General features: G+C 38.9%; 1 pseudogene; it reads left to right on the top strand.

The window, feature by feature from the left end:
• Nucleotides 1-2252: 2252 nt before the first annotated feature.
• LOC128579297 (olfactory receptor 7D4-like) lies at nucleotides 2253-12141 on the top strand (annotated as a pseudogene).
• Nucleotides 12142-19025: the final 6884 nt, after the last annotated feature.

The raw sequence follows: 19025 nt of genomic DNA, 5'->3' as shown, positions 1-19025 counted from the left end.
GTACAGAGCTCCTTAGTTTGATCAGATCCCACTAATGAATTTTTGGTGTGGCTTCAATTGTCTGAAGGGTCCTCCTCATAAAGTATTCTCCAAGGCCGATTTCTTCAAGTGTTTCCCCTGCAGTCTCTCTTTATAGTTTCATGTCTTAAGTTTAAATCCTTTATCTAGTGACAGGATTAATTCAAAAGTTGTCTCAAGAATTCGATGAATTCAAGGACAAAATCACCAAAGATTTTGACACATTGAGGCAAGAACTATTTTCTTAAGTGTTATGATCATAAAAGAATGCTGGATATTATCAAAAGCTTTTTCTGCATCAATTGAGAGAATATTTTTTTTTGTTTATGTGATGTATTATATTTATAGATTTATGTATGTTGAGCCATCCTTGAGACCCTGGGATAAAACCAACTTGGTCATGTTGTAGATATTTTTTGATGTGTTGCTATATTCTATTAGCTAGGATTTTATTAAATATTTTTGCATCTATATTCATTAAAGATATTGGTCTATAATTTTCTTTCTACGTTGATTTTTTTCCTAGTTTTGAGATCAGGGTAATGTTTGCTTCATAGAATGTATTGGGGAGTCAAATTCTATTTCAGGAAGTCTAATTCAAGAAAATATTTTCTAAATTACATTGCTGTACTGTATCCTGAGATATTTATATATTCAAAATTATTTTCCTAAAAGGAGGAATTTTTCAACAATAATAAGAGCCATTATTTTTGAGACATTATACACAAAGACATTTTTAAACCTCACAAAGAAGAAAATAACTGAAAAACACATTTTTAAAAGAAAAAATAAGGCACTGAGAATTAATTGTTACATTACTTACTCTCATCAGGTCACAAAATAAAAGATTTTTAGGTGAGAACCTATTTATTTTTAAAAATTTCAGATTAATGTAATGGTACAAACCAACCAAGTCACAATATTTGAGTTTGTTAGGTAAAGTCCCTCTTGTACTGGTATCCCACACCAAAAAGGTGTGCCATACACCCCTACATTGTGCGCATTAAGTGGGAGCACAGCAATCCCCCTTTCCTCTCCTCCCCCTTCCTTTCCCATTTCTCCTACTTGAATTGAGATGAGTTTTTCTCCTCTGTGCCTTCATATTAGGATTGAGTTCATTGCATATTTATTTTTCCATTCTGTGATACTTTACTAGAAGAATGTGTTTAAGCCTTCCAAGGCCATTCCAGTGAGCAGGTTTAGTCCAAAATAAAAAATTGCAGGACATCCCTTTCCTGTCCCCAGTTCTCCTGGTGGGCTGGCCATTCAGCCCACTCCAATTCCCAAGAACTACCTTTCTGTGCTGGTTTTCCTCAGCTCCAGGCATTCTTGCTGGCTCCTGTAGGCCACTACAGCTTCATTGTGCCCCCAGAGTCCCTGGGTGGGTTTCCCCAACCAGAGGTAGTTGGAGTTTTCTTTCCTTATTGGCTCCCATTGGCCACTACTGCTTCATCGTGCCCCCAGATATCCCTGGATGTGTTCCCCCAATCAGAGATAGTTGGATTTTTCTTTCCATTGCCTGCCACCACAAGTGTCTAGTAAGGAGATGTTTCTAGGCTGCCATTTTTGAAAATATTTCCTAGTACTTTGTAGACCTATTAGAACAAAGACAGTAGGAGATACTATAGAGATTATCACCAAAACACATGACATGCCTTCAATGATTTGGAAAACTTATTTCAAATAACAAATTAGTAAATGCCCATGGGTTCAAATAAGAAAGATAAAACTAGTTCATAGGCTTGGCGCCTGTAGATCAGTGGTTAGGGCACTGGCCACATACATTGGGGCTGGCCAGTTGGAACCCAGCCAGGGCCTGCTAAACAACAATGACAACTATAACAAAAAAATAGTTGGGCATTCTGGCAGGTGCCTGTAGTCCCAGTTGTTTTGGAGGCTGAGGCAATAGAATCACTTAAGCCCAAAAGGTTGAGGTTGCTTAAGGGTAATGTGAGCCATGATGTCATGGCACTCTCTCAAGTGTGACCTAGTGAGACTCTGTCTCAAAAATAAGTAAAATAAATTAAATAAACTAGTGCATAGATGATGAAGTAGATTGTTGCTAAATCAATGGATATCTGAACATCTCTACTCTTTAAGGGTAATGTGATACCTCTTACCTCAGTGATTCCATTTTTCAAAGACTTTTCAAAGACTCTACTTAACATCAAGGATGCCCTTCCATAGGTGATACTATAATGTTATAACTGAGATGCCAGTTTTCTGTTCAGTGAATGTTCCATTGGCCCCTTCCCAGCAGACACACTGCCTACGTGGAAGTAGAAAACCACACAGAATTATCACAAATTGTCCTCTTGGACCTCTCAGAAGATCATGAACTACAGCCCCTTCTCTTTGGGCTGTTCCTGTCCATCTAAATGATCACAGTGCTTGGGAATATGCTCATTGTCCTGGCCATCTGCTCTGACTCCCACCTCCACACCCCCCATGTACTTCTTCCTCTCCAACCTGTCCTTGGCTGATATCTGTTTCATCTTCACCACGGTTCCAAAGATGTTAGTGAATATCCAGTGACAGAGTAAAGAAATTTCCTACATAGGATGCCTCATTCAGATGTATTTATTTATGATTTTTTCTGGAATGGATTATTTCATGCTGACTTGATGTCCTATGAGCATTGAGTGGCCATCTGCCACCCGCTGCACTATATAGTCATCATGAACCCATGCTTCTGTGTCTTTTTGGTTCTGAAGAGTTGGTTCATCATTTCCCTGGTTTCCCTGGTTCACATTCTACTGATCATGAGGCTGACCTTCTCTATAGGCACTAAAATACCATATTTCTTTTGTGAACTTGATCAGCTTTTCAAGGCAGTTCACTGTAATACCCTCTTCAGTAAAATCTACATGTATGTTTTAGCTGTGTTGCTGGGTGTTTTTCCTTCTAAAGGGATCCTTTTCTCTTACTGTCAAATTGTCTCTCTTAATGAAGATGTCATCCAAGCTTGCAAATATAAAGCATTTTATACCTGTGGGTCTCACCTCTGTGTGGTCTGCTTGTTCTATGGAACTGCACTTGGGGTCTACCTCAGTTCTGCTGTGACTTATTCTTCCCAGAGAACCTCCATTACCTCAGTGATGTACACGGTGGTCACTCCCATGCTGAAACCCTTCTTAGAAGAGCAGCCTCTTGTGACACACAGATTATTGGTTCAGAACTCAGTGAACATTATGGGCCCCTAAAATTTACATTTTGGGGGCCTTAAATGTTAAGTTTAATTTTTTGCTAAACACCTAGCACTCTCCTTTTATATCTTTTGGTATTTGCATTCCTTCAGTAATTTATTTTTTACCTTTCTACCCTGTACCAGGCCCTTAAATTCTGATTTTATTACTTTTCTAAGAGCAGTTTCTGAGCTTCTTAATGTGATGTTTAAAGCACTTTTCATATGAAATGCTAACATGGATTTATCAAAATATTCTCCAACATGTTACTGCTCTTCACTTCAGTTTGGTATGTTCTTGCTACTTTTGAAAGAGTTGTAATAAAAATTATAAATATTCAAAGTCAGGTTCTTACTCTAGTAGAACTCTGCTTGTTCCTTTATATCTATACATTTAATCCTAAAAACATTTTTGTAATATGTTTTCTCACATTCACCCCATTTCTGGAAGGAAGATACAGAGCTAAGATAGGCTATTACTTGGCAATGTGACACTGATCCCACTCTTCTAAGTTTACTATACTGGTTTTCGCAGGAGCAGTGATGTAATTTTCAGCATGTATGCTGGGATCTAGATTTGAAAGGAGGTGCATTCATATGATTCATAGTGATGTGCTGCCTAGAATAATTCCATGATTTTGCTTCATTCCTTGATGTTCCTTCCTTTTTTTTTCCCTAGTACACTTCCTTCCTTTGGTTTTTCTTTTCCCTATTCTTCTTGACTGTTTTTTAAATATCCACTGACCCCTTTTTTCTAAATTTCACATTAATATAGGGTAAAAATAATCAGGTTACATTGTTTGCCTTTCTTAGGTAAAGTTCACATTTTAGTTGAGCCCTACTGAGGGGATGGATCATATACCCTTACATTGTACATCTTAAGTGAGAGCTTAGCAATTTCCCTCCTTCGTCTCCTTTATCATTTCCCTCCTCCCTGCTCCCTATTTAATTTTTTTCTTTTTTTTTTATTAAATCATAGCTGTGTACATTGATATGATCATGGGGCATCATTCACTAGCTTCACAGACCGTTTACCAAGTTTCACATATACCCTTGTAAGATGCACCGTTGGTGTAATCCCACCGATCCCCTTCCATCTCCCCACCTCCCCGCTCCCTCTCCTCCCTTTCCACCTTCTCCCTATTCTTAGGTTGTAACTGGGTTATAGCTTTCATGTGAAAACCCTAATTTAGTTTCATAGTAGGGCAGAGTACATTGGGTACTTTTTCATCCATTCTTGAGATACTTTACTAAGAAGAATATGTTCCAGCTCCATCCATGTAAACATGAAAGAGGTAAAGTCTCCATCTTTCTTTTTTTTTTTTTTTTGTTTTTGTTTTTGTTTTTGGCTGGGGCTAGGTTTGAACCTGCCACCTCCGGCATGTGGGACGCCCTACTCCTTGAGCCACAGGCGCCGCCCAGTCTCCATCTTTCTTTAAGACTGCATAATATTCCATGGTGTACATGTACCACAATTTATTAATCCATTCATGGATCGATGGGCACTTGGGCTTCTTCCATGACTTAGCAATTATGAATTGAGCTCCAATAAACATTCTGGTACAAATATCTTTGTTATGATGTGCTTTTTGGTCTTCTGGGTATATGCCCAGTAGAGGGATTACAGGATTGAATGGCAGATTATTTTTAGATCTCTAAGAGTTCTCCATATCTCTTTCCAAAAGGAATGTATTAATTTGCATTCCCACCAGCAGTGCAAAATTGTTCCCTTTTCTCCACATCGGCACCAACATCTCTGGTCTTGGGATTTTGTGATAAAGGCTAGTCTCACTGGAGTTAGATGGTATCTCAAAGTAGTTTTGGTTTGCATTTCTCTGATGATTAAAGATGAGTATTTTTTCATATGTCTGAAGGCCGTGCGCCTGTCTTCTTCAGAGAAGTTTCCCTTGAAATCCCTTGCCCAGCCTGTGATGGGATCCCTTGTTCTATTCTTGCTAATGCGTTTGAGTTCTCTGTGGATTCTGGTTATTAAACCTTTGTCGGAGACATAACATGCAAATATCTTCTCCCATTCTGAGGGCTGTTTGCTTGCTTTACTTACTGTGTTCTTGGCTGTGCAGAAGCTTTTTAGTTTGATCAAGTCCCAATAGTGTATTTTTGAAGCTGCTTCAATTGCCCGGGGGGTCCTCCTCATAAAATACTCACCCAGCCCGATTTCTTCAAGGGTTTTCCCTGCACTCTCCTCTAGTATTTTTATAGTTTCATGTCTTAAGTTTAAATCTTTGATCCAGTGAGAGTCTATCTTAGTTAATGGTGAAAGATGTGGGTCCACTTTCAGTCTTCTACAGGTTGCCAGCCAGTTCATCCAGCACAATTTGTTAAATAGGGAATCTTCTCCCCACTGAATGTTTTTAATTGGCTTGTCAAAGATTAAATAACAGTAAGTAGCTGGATTCATCTCTTGGTTCTCTATTCTGTTCTAGACATCTACTTCTCTGTTTTTGTGCCAATACCATGCTGTTTTGATCACTATTGATTTGTAGTATTGTCTGAGGTCTGGTAGAGTAATTCCTCCTGCTTTGTTTTTATTTCTGAGTAATGTCTTGGCTACTCGAGGTTTTTTCTGATTCCATGGAAAACAAATTATTGTTTTTTGAAGATCTTTAAAGTATGACAGTGGAGCTTTAATAGGGATTGCATTGAAATTGTATATTGCTTTGGGTAGTATAGACATTTTAACAATGTCGATTCTTCCCAGCCATGAGCATGGCATGTTTTTCCATTTGTTGATATTTTCAGCTATTTCTTTTCTTAGAGTTTCATAGTTCTCTTTAAGGAGATCTTTCATATCCTTTGTTAGATAAATTCCCAAATATTTCATCTTCTTTGTCATAGCTGTGAATGGTATAGAGTCCTTAACTGTTTTTTTCAACTTGACTGTTGCTGGTATATATAAAGGCTACTGATTTATGAATGTTGATTTTGTAACCCGAGACACAGCTGTATTCCTTGATCACTTTTAAGAGTTTTGTAGTAGAGACCCTGGTGTTTTCCAGATATACTGTCATATCATCTGTGAAGAGCAAAAGTTTGATCTCTTCTAACCCTATATGGATACCCCAATCGTCTTTTCTTCCCTAATTGCAGTGGCTAAAACTTCCATTACAATGTTAAAAAGCAATGGAGACAATGGGCAGCCTTGTCTGGTTCCTAATCTGAGTGGAAATGATTCCAATTTAATTCCATTCAATATGATATTGGCTGTGGGTTTGCTGTAGATGGTCTCTATCAGTTTAAGAAATGTCCCTTCTATACTGATTTTCTTAAGTGTTCTGATCATGAAGGGATGCTGGATATTATCAAAAGCTTTTTCTGCATCAATTGAGAGAATCATATGGTCTTTGTTTTTTAATTTGTTTATGTGCTGGATTACGTTTATAGATTTACATATATTGAACCAGCCTTGAGATCCTGGGATAAAACCAACTTGGTCATGATGTATAATTTGTTTGATGTGTTGCTGGATTCTGTTTGTTAGGATCTTGTTGAATATTTTTTGCATCTATATTCATTAGTGATATAGGTCTATAATTTTCTTTTCTTGTTGGGTCTTTTCTTGGTTTGGGGATCAGGGTGATGTTTGCTTCATAGAACGTGTTGGGTACTCTTCCTTCTTTTTCTACCTTTTGGAACAGGTTGAGTAATATAGGTACTAATTCCTTTTTAAAAGTTTGGTAGAATTCAGATATGAAACCATCTGGTCCCGGCCTTTTCTTTTTAGGGAGGTTTTGTATGGTTGACGCTATTTCCAAACTTGATATGGGCCTGTTCAACATTTCCACTTGATTCTGGCTAAGTCTTGGAAGGTGACGTGCTGAAGTATCGGTCAATTTCCTTCAGATTTTCATATTTCTGAGAAAAAAGTTTCTTGTAATATTCATTAAGGATTTTTTGGATTTCTGAGGAGTCTGTTGTTATTTCGTCTTTGTTGTTTCTGATTGATGAGATTAGAGATTTTACTCTTTTTTTCCTGATTAGGTTGGCCAAAGGTTTATCTATTTTATTGACCTTTTCGAAAAACCAGCTTTTTGATTTATTGATCTGTTGCATTATTGTATTGTTTTCGATTTCATTTAATTCTGCTCTAATTTTGTTTATTTCTTTTCTTTTACTGGGTTTGGGGTTGGAATGTTCTTCCTTTTCTAGTTGCTTGAGATGTCCCATTAAGTTGTTAACTTCCTCTCTTTCCGTTCTCTTGAGGAAGGCTTGCAGTGCTATAAATTTCCCTCTTAGAACTGCCTTTGCGGTGTCTCAGAGGTTCTCATAGTTCGTGTCTTCATTGTTGTTTTGCTCCAAAAAATTGGTGATTTCTTTCTTAATCTCATCTCTGACCCAGCTATCATTCAGAATAAGATTATTTAACTTCCATGTTTTTGTATGAGTATGCAGATTCCTGTTGTTACCCAGCTCAAGTTTTATTCTATGGTGGTCCGAGAAGATGCATGGAATAATTTCTATTCCTTTAAATTTACTGAGGTTATACTTGTGACCTAAGATGTGATCGATTTTGGAGTAAGTTCCATGGGCTGATGAGAAGTATGTGTATTCAGTTTTGTTGGGATGAAATATTCTGTAGATGTCTGCTATATCCAAATGTTGGACAGTTAGGTTTAAATCTAAGATTTCTTTGCTCAGCTTCTTGTTGGAGGATTGATCCAACACTGCCAAAGGAGTGTTGAAATCTCCGACTATTATGGAGCTGGAGGAAATCAAGTTGCTCAAGTCTGTTAGAGTTTCTCTTATAAATTGAGGTGCATTCTGTTTGGGTGCATAGATATTAATAATTGAGATCTCATGATATTGAGTATTACCCTTAACAAATATCAAGTGACCATTCTTGTCCTTCCTTACTTTTGTTGGTTTAAAGCCTATTGTATCTGCAAATAAAATTGCAACACCTACTTTTTCTGATTACCATTTGCCTGAAATATGGATGACCATCCTTTCACCCTGAGTCTGTATTTGTCTTTTAAGTTAAGATGTGACTCTTGTATGCAACAGATATCTGGCCTGAGTTTTTGTATCCAATCAGCTATCCTATGCCTCTTTAGAGGACAGTTTAAGCCATTCACATTAATGGAGACTATTAATAAGTCTGGTGAAGTTTTGGGTATCGAGTTTTTCAAAAGTCCAGTTGGCATTTTTAATCCTTTCACTAGTGTGGAAATTGGAGTTTGATCCGAAGTTTCTGAGTGAGTTTTCTTTTGTGGTATAGGATTGGGTTGGTCATTATGGAGGATAGGTCTGAGAATATCCTGAAGAGCTGGTTTGGTTATGGCAAATTTCTTCAACATATGAATGTCATTAAAGTATTTAATTTCTAAATCATAAATGAAACTAAGTTTAACTGGATACAAGATCCGGGATTGAAAATTATTTTGCTTTAGGAGATTAAAAGTCGGTGACCACCCTCTTCTGGCTTGAAAAGTTTCACCAGAGAGATCTGTAGTCATTCTAATATTCTTCCCTTTGAAGGTAGTGGTTTTCTTTCTCTTGAGGATATTCTCCTTCATATTAACTTTAGTGAAGTTAATTATGATATGCCTGGGGGATGTCTTATTGGGGTTGAGTTGTGCTTGGCTTCTGAAGCTGTCTGCAGTCTGAATTTCATAATCTCTAGGCCTGTCTGGAAAATTCACTTTCATAATTTCATGCAGAAGGGCCTCTGTGCCCAGCGAGGCCACTTCATCTGTTTCTGGAACTCCTATGATTCAGATATTCACCTTCTTTGAATTATCCCAGAGCTCTCTGAGACAATGATCCGTTTTACTCTCCATTTCTCTTCCTCTTTGAGAGTTTGGGAGTATTCAAGGGCTTTATCTTTGATGTCAGAAATCCTTTCTTCTGCTTGCTCCATTCTGTTGCTGAGGGATTCTACTGGTTTTTTCATATCTTTGAGGGCTGCAAATTCTTGCTTCAGTGTGTCTAAGTCTTTGGTGGTTTTGTCTTTAAATTCATTAAATTCTTGAGACAACTTTTGAATTTCTCCTCAAATTCCTATTTCTACTTTGTTAATCATGTCTGCAATCCAAATTCTGAATTCAATTTCTGACATCTCAGCCAGTTGTTTATGAATGGGATCTTCAATTGCATCTGCCATATCTTTCCTTGCGGGGGTTGATCTATTCTGGTTTTTCATGTTACCAGAGTTTTTCATGTTACCAGAGTTTTTCCACTGATTCCGCCCCATGGTTGTTTTACTTTCAATGATTTTTTCCCCTGGGGCTTTGTCGATGGCCTGTACAGTGTTGTGGCCTGAGAAACTGGGGCCCTGTCTGGTGTGGTGGGGCTAAATTGTTCTGTCTAGTTTTCAGCTGGTTTCTGTTCCACGCTAGTGAAACAGATACTTTGGATTTAAGTCTCAGCTGTGGAGAAATATCAGCAATTAAGTCACCACACCCCCCACCGGCAAAAAATTGGAAAAGAAAAATCAAACCTTCTTAACACCGTGTACCCCAGGCACCACCTGATTTGTCCTCAGGCGATTGGTTCAGTTCAGAAAGGTCCAAATCAATTGTCTCAGTCTGCACCTGTCTCATGTGAGAGAGTTTACGTGGTCTCTGGGAACTGGATCACAGGGATCTGGTGACTACTCTGGTGTGGCTTTTTCCAGTGCTGCATGGAGTCAGGAGAAGCCACCCAGCCAATATATCAGTCTGGGAAGGTTGCTGCCTCCTTCCCCACCTTGCACCACTTCACACCCAGTCACTGCAATAGACCTGCAGTTGGCTGACCCAGTTGCCTGTAGTGAATCGGTACTCCAGGAGTTTGTACCTGCCTGAATCACAAGGAAGTCTGCCAGGCCACTGCACTCTGCCTCTCTCCAGCAGGAGGAGGTGAGGCCTGACAACCATGGGTGCTTGATGAAGGTTGAGGGTTTTTCACTCAGGTCCAGTCTCGCCCCTGATTAATGTTACTGACAGAACAGAACAGAACAACTCTAATGTTCCTCTGAAGAAGAGAAGCTGAATTGAGTTCCAAATCAGCTTGTCTTTGCTCTTGTATTGTCTATAGGCTGACGATCCCCTGAGGGCCAGGTGCGTCTTAGGTTTAGTAAAGCAGACCTCTGGGTTAGCCCCGCCCTGGGAGTTTCCCTGGTTTGCAAGTTGGAGTTGCCTCAGGCAAACTCAGAGTCTCTGGTTGCCCAGGGAGACAGGGGCTATGGCTTCAGAACATTTGGTAGTGAGCCATATTGCTAGCAAAACAGGGCTGCTGCTTTATGGCTCAGGCAACTGCTGCTCTGGTGTAGCACCCCTCCGGCCAACCATCCTCTCTCTGCTCCAGTACCCCAGAGTCTGCACCAACCAGCTACAGCCCAGCACTCTCTACACCCCTCAAGCAATCACCCAAGAGTCTGGACCCCCTGGGGGACAGGCCTCCAGACCTTGGAGCTAGAGCAGAGTGGAGTGCAAGGAGCGCTGGGAGCCTGGGGTTGCGGGCAGAGAACACACACAGCTTTACACAGTTTTATGCCTGGCCGTATTGTCACCAAAAGACAGCTGTTGCACTATGCCTCAGGGAACTGCCACTCTGGTGCAGTCCCCTCTCCGCCGACTGACCGGGAATTGCCTCCAGACCCCAGTGTGAGCAAAGGGGAGTGCTGGGAGCTCAGAATTCCAGGTAGAGACTATATACAGTTTATACAGTTTTATGCCTGGCAGGAGGACGCCGGGGCACCCTAGTAGGGGAGGTACGTCCAGTTTTTAGAGGGTCTTTCCCATGGAGTGTAGTGGGAGGACCTTTGAACCCTGCCCAGTTGTTTGTGGGGCATTCTGAGCCGTTCTCATGGGGGAGGGGACTCCCGTCGTTTGGTGATAGATTTTGTACCTTTTGTTTGTATCCTTGTGGTCACAGCTCACCTCAGCGGGGTTGACATGCGTTCTACAACCTTCTCTCTTAGTGAAGCTCAAATCCACCAGGTTACTTGCTGAATTTTTGTCCTTTAACTCTCCTTCTGGATGGGAGCCTCTGTGGAAAGCTGGCTTCAGTCAACCATCTTGTCTCCTCCCCCCCATATAAATTTAATTGTATTTTTTGTCTCATGTGAGTATGTAATAGTTTGTCTATTAGTTTCACATTAGGATTGAGTACATTGGATACTTGCTTTTCCATTCTTGTGATACTTTACTAAAGAGAATGTGTTTCAACTCTATCCAGGTTAACACAAAATTGGAAAGTGCTCAACTTTTTTAAGGCTGAATAGTACTCCATGTTATATGTATATTGCAGTTTTTTAATCCATTCATGTGTTGATGGGTATTTGGGATGATTACACATCTTGACAATTGTGAATTGAACTGTAATAAACCCTACAGTGCAAATGTTTTATGTTAAAATGTTTTTTTGTCTTCTGGGTAGGAATGAGATTGTAGGATCAAATGAATGGTTTACTTTTAGCTCTTTGAGAATTCTCCATACATCTTTCCACAGAGGCTTTCAATACCACCAACAATGTGGAAGTGTTCCCTTCTTTCTGTATCCATGCAAGCATCAGAAGCTTTGAAATTTAACAATGTGAAAGTGTTCCCTTCTTTCTATATCCATGCAAGCATCAGAAGCTTTGAAATTTTGTAATGTGTGCCATTCTCACTGGGGTTAGATTATATCACAAAGTGCTTTTGATTTGCATTTCTCTGATGATTAGTGATAGTGAGCATTTTTTTCATGTGTTTTTTGAGCATTTGTTCATTACTGTTAACCTACTACGTTATATTTTTTGGCTGAGTAATAGTCCACTTTATAGTAAACCCCAAGGTGTTTATCCATTCATTTATTGATTTTTAGGTACTTTTGACTTTGCCTCAATAATGTGTGTTGTAGTCGCCCTCATGCTGATACTCTTTATCTACATTCTGAGGAACAGGGATATGAAGGGAGCCCTGGGAAGACTACTCAGAATAGCAGCCTCTTGTCTGTGATAAATTACAGCCTCAGAACTAGATGAAATCTGGGTGCAACTAGCCAAATGGGTGTGAATCTCAATATCCTATCTCTTTTACTCTCCCAAGTCATGGTTTTTCTCTTTTTACTTCCAAAACATTTTGACTTTGTTTTCAAATTATTTCATGTTACTTTTATCAAAAACTCCCTGTTTAGAACTGCGGGAGCCACGCAACACTGCGTCCTCCCTCCGGTGTCCTCCCAGTTTCCATACTAGCCCATTCATCTGGAAAGGGACTCTGGTAGCTGCATGCCCTTTGAAGCCCTCCCTGCCTCTGTGCAGAGCTCTTCTCCTGGCCAGAGAGTGCTGGAGCCTTGGGCTCTCTGTGCCAAAGTCACTGGGCGCCTGGCACTCCCAGAACCATGCGAACCACCCCCAGCCCTGTTGCTGGATCAGGGTGTGTCAAAAAATGGAGCTGCATCCACAACCAGAACTCCCTAGCTAGAGCAGCCCCAGAGGAACTACACAGGGTCACTCCCTACAAAGATCCAGCAACAATAGAGTGATCCTGCTATGGTCTAATCTTGGAGAGACACCTCCCCAACTCTGAGGACAGCCAGAGGCAATGGTGAAAAAAAAATCATGAGGCAAAATCAACAGAAAAACTCTGGCAATATGAATACTCAGAGTAGATAAACTCCCCCAAGGATCAATGGGCAGAAACAGCACAAGACCCCATGCACAAACAAATAGCTGAAATGTCAGAAATTGAATTCAGGATTTTGATAGCAAATAAGATCTAATTAGAATTGCAAAAGTTATCTCAATAATTCAACGGATTCAAAGACCAAATAACCAAAGATTTTGACACATTGAGACAAGAAGTTGCAGCCCTCAAAGATCTGAGAAACACAGTAGAATCCCTCAGTAACAGAATGGAGCAAGCAGAAGAAAGGATTTCTAACACTGAAGACAAAGCTTTTGAATGCTCCCAAACCCTCAAAGAAGAAGAGAAATGGAGACAAAAAACAGGCCACTCTCTCAGAGAGCTCTTGGATAATTTGAAGAAAAACAATATTTGTCTTACAGGGATCCCCAAAAGTGATGAAGTGGCTTCACAAAGCACAGAGTCTCTTCTCCATGAGATTATGAAGGAGAACTTTCCAGATATGCCAAGAGATTCCAAAATTCAGATAGCAGAAAGTTTCAGAACTCCAGCACGACTCAACCCAAATAAGACATCCCCCAGACACATCATAATCAATTTCACTAAAGTTAATATGAAGGAGAAAATTCTGAAAGCTGCCAGACGAAAGAAAACCATTACCCACAAGGGGAAGAATATCAGAATAACTGCAGATCTCTCTGCTGAAACCTTTCAAGCTAGAAGAGGATGGTCATTGACTTTTAATCTCCTAAAACAAAATAACTTTCAACCCAGGATCCCGTACCCAGCTAAACTGAGCTTCATTATGATGGAGAAATTAAATACTTCAACGACATTCACATGTTGAAGAAATTTGCCACAACTAAACAAGCTCTCCAGGACATTCTTAGAACTATCCTCCATAAAGACCAGAGTAATTCTCCACCACAAAAGTAAACACACAAAAAAATTTTTGATCAAATTCCAACTTCCACAGTCACAAAAGGATTAATAATGACCACCGATCTCTCGAAAGACTTATCAATACTCTCAATTAATGTGAATGGTTTAAATTGTCCTCTAAAGAGGCATAGGTTGGTGGACTGGATACAAACACTCCAGCCAGATATCTGCTGAATCCAAGAATCACATCTTACATTAAAAGATAGATATAGACTCAAGGTGAAGGTATGGTCATCCATATTCCAGGTAAATGGAAAGCAGAAAAAGCAGGCATTGTAATCCTGTTCGCAGACGCATTAGGCTTTAAACCCACCAAAATAATTAAGGATAAGGATGGACACTTCATATTTGTTAAAGGTAATACTCCATATGATGAGATCTCAATTATTAATATTTATGCGTTCAACCACAACAAACCTCAATTTATAAGAGAAACTCTAACAGACATGGGCAACTCGATTTCCTCCACTTCCATAGTAGTTGGAGATTTTAACACCCCTTTAGCAGTGCTGGATAGATCCACCAAAAAGAAGCTAGGCAAATAAATTTTAGATTTAAACTCAACCATTCAACATCTGGACATAACAGATAACTACAGAACATTTCATCCCAAAAAAACTGAATACACATTCTTTTCATCAGCCCATGGAACATACTCCAAAATCGACCACATCCTAGGCCAAAAATCTAACCTCAGCAAATTTAAAAAAAATAGAAATTATTCCTTGCATCTTCTCAGACCATCATGGAATAAAAGTTGAACTAAATAACAACAGGAACCTGCATACCCATACAAAAACATGGAAGCTAAACAACCTTATGCTGAAGGATACATGGGTTATAGATGAGATTAAGAAGGAAATCACCATATTTTTGAAACAAAACAACAATCAAGACACAAATTACCAGAACCTCTGGGATACTGCAAAGGCAGTCCTAAGAGGGAAATTTATAGCCCTTCCTCAAGAAAACGGAAAGAGAGGAAGTTGATAACTTAATGGAACATCTCAAGCAACTGGAGAAAGAAGAACACTTCAACCCCAAACACAGCAGAAGAAAAGAAATAACCAAAATCAGAGCAGAATTAAATTAAATTGAAAACAAAAGAATTATACAACAGATCAATAAATCCAAAGCTGGTTTTTTGAAAAGATCAATAAAATAGATAAACCTTTCACCAACCTAACCAGGAAAAAAAGAGTAAAATCTCTAATTTCATCAATAAGAAAAGGTATGATGAAATCACAACAGACCCCTCAGAAATTCAAAAAATCCTTAACAAATACTACAAGAAACTCTACTCTCACAAATATGAAAATCTGAAAGAAATCGACCAATACCTGGAAGCACGCCACCTACCAAGACTTAGCCAGAATGAAGTGGAAATGTTGAACAGGCCTATATCAAGTTCTGAAATAGCATCAACTATACAAAATCTCCCTAAAAAGAAAAGCCCAGGACCAGATGGCTTTACGTCATAATTCTACCAAACATTTAAAGAAGAACTAGTACCTATACTACTAAACCTCTTCCAAAATATAGAAAATGAAAGAATATTACCCAGCACATTCTATGAAGCAAACATCACCTTGATCCCCAAACCAGGGAAAGACCCAACAAGAAAAGAAAATTATAGACCAATATCACTAATGAATATAGATGCTAAAATACTCAATAAGATCCTAACAAACAGAATCCAACAACACATCAAAAAAATTATACACCATGACCAAGTCGGATTTATCCCACGGTCTCAAGGCTGGTTCAATATACATAAATCTATAAATGTAATTCAACACATAAACAAACTTAAAAATAAAGACCATATGATTCTTTCAACTGATGCAGAAAAAGCTTTTGATAATATCCAGCATCCCTTCATGATCAGAGCACTTAAGAAATTGGTATAGAAGGGACATTTCTTAAACTAATAGAGGCCATTTACAGCAAACCCACAGCCAATATCGTATTGAATGGAGTTAAATTGAAATCATTTCCACTTAGATCAGGAACCAGGCAAGGTTGTCCATGGTCTCCATTGCTCTTTGACATTGTAATGGAAGTTTTAGCCATTGCAATTAGGAAAGAAAAGGCGATCAAAGGTATCCACATCGGGTCAGAAGAGATTAAACTTTCACTCTTCACAGATGATATGATCGTATATCTGGAAAACACTAGGGATTCTACTACAAAACTTTTAGAAGTGATCAAGGACTATAGCAATGTCTCAGGCTACAAAATCAACACCCATAAATCTGTAGCCTTTATATATACCAACAATAACCAAGCTGAACAAACAGTCAAGGACTTTATTACTTTCACAGTAGTGCCAAAGAAGATGAAATATTTGGGAGTATACCTAACAAAGGATGTGAAAGATCTCTACAAAGATAACTATGAAACTCTAAGAAAAGAAATAGCCAAAGATGATAACAGATGGAAAAACATACCATGCTCATGGCTGGGAAGAATCAACATTGTTAAAATGTCCGTAATACCCAAAGCAATATATAATTTTAATGCAATTCCTATTAAAGCTCCATTGTCATACTTTAAAGATCTTGAAAAAATAATACTTCGGTTTATATAGAATCAGAAAAACCTTGAATAGCCGAAACATTACTGAGCAATAAAAACAAAGCAGGAGGAATCACGCTACCAGACCTGAGACTGTACCATAAATGCATAGTGTTCAAAACAGCATGCTACTGGCACAAAAGCAGAGAAGTAGATGTCTGGAACAGAATAGAGAACGAAGAGATGGATCCCGCTACTTACCATTATTTTATCTTTGACAAGCCAATTAAAAACATCCAGTGGGGAAAAGATTCCCTATTTAACAAATGGTGCTGGGTAAACTGGCTGGCAAACTGTAGAAGATTGAAAATGGACCCACACCTTTCACCATTAACTAAAATAGACTCTCACGGGATAAAAGAGTTAAACTTAAGACATGAAACCATAAAAATACTTAAGAAAGTGCAGGGAAAACTCTTGAAAGAATTGGCCTGGGTGAATATTTTATGAGGAGGACTCCCCAGGCAATTGAAGCAGTATCAAAAATACAGTACTGGGACCTGATCAAACTAAAAAGCTTCAGCACAGCCAAGAACATAGTGAGTAAAGCAAGCAGACAGCCTCAGAATGGGAGAAAATATTTGCCGGTTATACCTCCAATAAAGGTCTAATAACCAGAATCCACAGAGAACTCAAACATATTAACAATAAAAGAACACGTGACCCCATCTCAGGGTGGGCAAGGGACTTGAAGAGAAACTTCTCTAAAGAAGACCGACGCAAGATCTACAAACACATGAAAAAAAGCTCATCATCCTTAATCATAAGAGAAATGGAAATCAAAACTACTCTGAGACATCACCTAACCCCAGTAAGAGTAGCCCACATAACAAAATCCCAAAACCAGAAATGTTGGAGTGGATGTGGGAGGAAAGGGCACACTTCTACACTGCTGGTGGGAATGCCCCCTAATACGTTCCTTCTGGAGGGATGTTTGGAGAATACTTAGAGACCTAAAAATAGACCTGCCATTCGATCCTGTAATTCCTTTACTAGGTTTATACCCAGAAGAGCAAAAGTCACAATATAACAAAGACATCTGTACCAGAATGTTTATTGCAGCCCAATTCATAATTGTTAAGTCATGGAAGAAGCCCAAGTGCCCATTGACCCACGAATGGACTAGCAAATTGTGATACATGTATACCATGGAATACTATGCAGCCTTAAAGAAAGATGGAGACTTTACCTCTTTCATGTTTAAATGGATGGAGCTGGAACATAGTCTTCTTAGCAAAGTATCTCAGGAATGGAAGAAAAAGTATCCAATGTACTCAGCCCTACTATGAAGCTAAATTATAGCTTTCACATGAAAACTATAACCCAACTATAGCTCAAGACTATGGGGAAAGGGCCAAGGAAGGGGAAGGGATAGGGGAGGTTTGGGTGGAGGGAGGGTCATGGGTGGGACCACATCATCTATGGTGCATCTTAGAATGGGTACAGGCGATTGCACTAATGTACACAGCTATGATTTAACAATAAAAAAAAGAAGATAAAAAAAAACTCCCTGTTTAATTCCTTTCTGACATTTGTTTCCTGAATTTTGTCCAGAAAATTCCATCTTTAGGCAATGATCAGTGGCTGATGCCTGTATTCCTAGCTCTCTGGGAGTCTGAGGGGTGAGGATCACTTGAGAACAGTAGTTGGAGACTAATCTGAGCAAGAGTGATATCCTATCTCTACAAAAAAAAAAAAATTAAAAAGTTAGTTATGTGAGGTGGTGGGAACCTATAGTACCAGTAACTCAGGAAGCTGAGGGAGGAGAATCACTTGAACTGAAGAGTTTAAGGTTTCAGTAAGCTATGATGATGCCATTGCACTCTACGTAGGGTGACAGATTGTGACCATGTCTCAAGGAAAAAGAAATAAAAACAAAGAAAATTTCATCTTTTGCCAGTTTTCTGACGATGATTCCTGAAACTTGTAACACATTTATAGCACATTTTGCATCAAATGCAGATAAGATTTCCTCAAAAATTATTATTTTCAATGTTGATGTTTTTTACCTTAGTATTTTTTCTCCTTCTAGGAAATGAAATAAAAATCATAGTGTATCATAAACAATGTTTACAGTATCAGGACTGTGTTGTTGCTTTACATGTATGACTTTATCTAATACCAAAAACATTTCTTTGAGCTATTTTCTCTCATTTATCTTTCCATCAAGGAAAGAGACTGAGATTGAGGTGAACTATTTCCTGGGAAACTGACACTTTTCCTACACTCCTACCTTTGCTGTCCTGCTGTCCATAAGAACTCATGGATTGACTTTCAACTTCAAATTCAGAATCTAGATTTGGAAGCTCACAGATTCAGATGGTTCCTAGCAATGTGTACAACCCAGGATATCTCTGAATTTGTATTTCTTTATGGTACAAGTAGAAGTCAGAGTTGTGGCCTCCAGGAGCACAAATTCCTCAAGCACTCACTGTAGGTAATCTTGAGCAGTGCCACTTTTGTTCCAACTCTATTCCTGGACCCATGTATTCTAAATATTGAGGATATAGCATGTTGCAGTTTTTCACTGCTTTGGAGTGTACATACTGCATCATGCATTTATGTACCAAGCCTTTCCTGTTAGTCAAATGCCTGCAATGAGTATAATCTTTTTGAAATTAAAACATTCTCATATCTTCCATTAAAGATATTTTTAAAATTTCCATACTTCATAGTCCTTGAGGTTATATTTTACCCCTGTCCTTTCCTTCCCTGAAAAACTTTACATTTAGTTT

This window comes from Nycticebus coucang, unplaced genomic scaffold, assembly GCF_027406575.1.
Source record: "Nycticebus coucang isolate mNycCou1 unplaced genomic scaffold, mNycCou1.pri scaffold_44, whole genome shotgun sequence".
NCBI lineage: Eukaryota > Metazoa > Chordata > Mammalia > Primates > Lorisidae > Nycticebus > Nycticebus coucang.
This window is presented reverse-complemented; position numbering and strand designations above follow the sequence as displayed.